Raw genomic sequence first — 2835 nt, forward strand, 5'->3', positions numbered from 1 at the left:
ACAACCAAGGGTTTTATCATGGAAGGCAAGGAAAGTTGAGATCAAGGGAGAGAATGTTAGGTTGATCTCCTCCCATTCGAGCCAACGGCTCTAACAGGCCCTTGCCTCGCGCCCTGATCGGGGGCGCCCAACCAAACTATGGTTGGTGGGCCCCTGTCGCCGCGCCATATAAAGGGGTGGGGGAGCCGGCAGCACACGATACGAGGTTCAACTGTGCGCTGCAGCCCCCCACCAACATCCCTACGGATCTAGGGTTGGCGCGACCCGACGGGAAGCTCCACCGCCGCCGCCACCAATGCCCACTCTGCCATCACCGTCGTAGCCATCCACCATGGCCACCTCGGCAGGCTCATCGACTCAAAGTGAAGGTAGGACGACCGATCTAATCTAGCCTAGTGAGCCACAACCTCTGTCACACCGCACATGGCGGGGCTGCAGCCCACACCCCCACTTTCTCCTTCGCCCGGACGACCTAGCCCTTTGCCACCGAGCTCCTCTACACCACCATCACCGCCCGTCCTATTCCCTTCCTGTTCTTCCCCTCCCTAACCCTAGAAACGGAGGAGGAGGCCGATTCGCCGTCAGCCACCGGCCACCGGAGCCTCTTGCTTGACCACGTTGAGGGAGCGCCGCTGGCTGTCGAGCCCTCCTGCTTGACCCTGAAGGGGTTGCAAAAGTGCCAGAGGCCTCGTCCCATCTTGCAGTCCGCCACCAAATCACACTGTTTCCTGCCGCCATTGCACCATGGGAGAGATTATTTCTTGATTCTTTGGTTACTCTTCTGTTTTACTTGATTTGTGATGTTCTACTGCTCATCTAGGTCACGTGTTACTGTTTAGGCTTGTCTAGACTTATTATCCTTTTGCTCATCTAGGTTTAGTTCTTTGTGCTGTGCAGGATGTGGTTAGGGCTGGTGGTTATTCGTTAGTTTTGTCGTTGCTGGTTGCCCCCTGCTGGTGCCCTTGACCATTTGATTGCTAGGATCTGCTATTCCAGTTGTTGGAAGAAGATTGTCAGGTTCTCCTTTTGGCACATCGCAGGTGATATTTTTTATCTATTTCTTTGTTTAATATCCTTTTATTGCATTATTTAACTTATAAATTGCTTCTCATGTATTGATTGTAGCTTATTATATCGTGAGCTTAGTTACTTTTATTTCAGGTGATATTGGTAGGAACATGAGGAGCCTCCATTTCAGAGGTGCTGTTGTTGCTGCGGGTTGGTGCTTGGGGTTCGCAGCAGTTCCTCCATGCACAGGTTCATCTCTTAATCATACTAGCTTAGTTGTAGTGTTAAATCATGAGCTTAGTTACTTCCTTAGGCTGCCCTGCTGGATGCCATTTTCAGGTTGCTGTGTACCTACGAATAGTTCATTGGTACCTAGGTTCTACTCCCTCCGTCCCAAAATACTTGTCGGAGCAATGGATAAAAATGGATGTATGTAGAACTAAAATACATCTAGATACATCCATTTCTCCGACAAGTATTTTCGGACGGAGAGAGTATGTTTCATATCTACTATCTGTAGGAAGGAGATTTTTTATTAGATGAGGGTTATTTTTTTTCCTAAAATAGCAAGGTACTTTAACTTGTAGTTCTAGGTTATTTGATGAGATCAAGGTTCTGAATGCATTTTTTATTTTTTATGCTCAGAAGAAAGAAATATTTTGTTTGACGCCAGATGTATGTAGGCATGGTCATGGCGTTGATGCGGAGAAGCTCAACGACAATGGCATACCACTGTTCATTTTGACATCGGACAGGGTAGTATCAATCTTTATGCGTAAGTATGTACTGCACATACTCGTCTTAACTAAGTGTTCTTCTTTTCCATGTGTACTGCCTCACCCATATCTCCAGGCTCAGGTAGTATATCTTTCCGTGACTAAAAACTAATACCTTCACACTGACTGCTCTCCCTCTTAATTATGTGTGTTACTGATTACCATGATAGGAGCCCTCCTTCCATTAGGGCCAGGAAGATTTTCGAAAAAATGTTTAGGTAGTTGCTCTTTTTACAAAATTAACTTACTCCCTATTTCATGTTGTTTATGCACCTCTTTCCTATTTCTCTGTTTCAGATAATGGTCGTGAATTCATATGTTTGCACTCTAGAGTGTGTAATTTGTGGAGGAAGGTGTAGTTTATGTGAATAATCAGTTCGTGCTTTTATCATGAGTATAGTACATTCAAAATTAACAAAAGCAAGAATACATAGCAGCGATGTCGATCATGTAGGCTATGAAATTGCATGTTTGTTGTTCCAGTATGCAAATTTACCATGATGTGGCAAGAGGTGCTTCCCTTTGTGATGATTAGTTTTCGCGAGAGGATTTCCGTGAGGTTCTATGCAATGTCACAACGTTTGATCTGATCTTGGAGAATCCACTGCTCAGATCTTCAATTATTGGGATTTCTTTTCTTGGTAGTTAAAGATACCAATTTGTTTGCAGCTTCTTGGAATTTCTAGAGAAATAATTGGTATAGATTAACAATGCATGGTGCTATGCTTGCAAATGATTTGGATGGTAAATACTAAATAGTCCAGCAAACTAAAAAAATGGAGTAGAGTCTTGGCCAATGGGTCACCCTCAACTTCTTGATGATTGCATGAACAACTCTAGATGATCATGGAAATCTTTCTGATTGCTGCTTGGAGTCTCTGGAAGGAGCGTAATAACAATTATTTTAGACATGTGGTGCCTTCCGTTGACTTGTGGTGGACTAGGTTCAAGATTGACTTTGGTAACCTTCTTTATAGAATGCCCATTCATAAGAGACATGTTGTCTCTTCCATTTTGCAAACTCTAAACTAAGGGTTTCATTAGTTTTGGA

The 2835-nt window shown here is 44.3% G+C and overlaps 1 long non-coding RNA gene across 1 annotated transcript; it reads left to right on the top strand.

Moving 5' to 3' along the window:
- Nucleotides 1-902: 902 nt before the first annotated feature.
- Nucleotides 903-2816, top strand: LOC119307745. The gene is made up of 3 exons (XR_005149505.1): nucleotides 903-1040; nucleotides 1162-1257; nucleotides 1692-2816. It is a non-coding gene; the product is annotated as an uncharacterized LOC119307745 (long non-coding RNA).
- The last annotated feature ends 19 nt before the right edge of the window (nucleotides 2817-2835 follow it).

The sequence above is a fragment of the Triticum dicoccoides genome, chromosome 1B (genome assembly GCF_002162155.2).
Source record: "Triticum dicoccoides isolate Atlit2015 ecotype Zavitan chromosome 1B, WEW_v2.0, whole genome shotgun sequence".
Lineage (NCBI taxonomy): Eukaryota > Viridiplantae > Streptophyta > Magnoliopsida > Poales > Poaceae > Triticum > Triticum dicoccoides.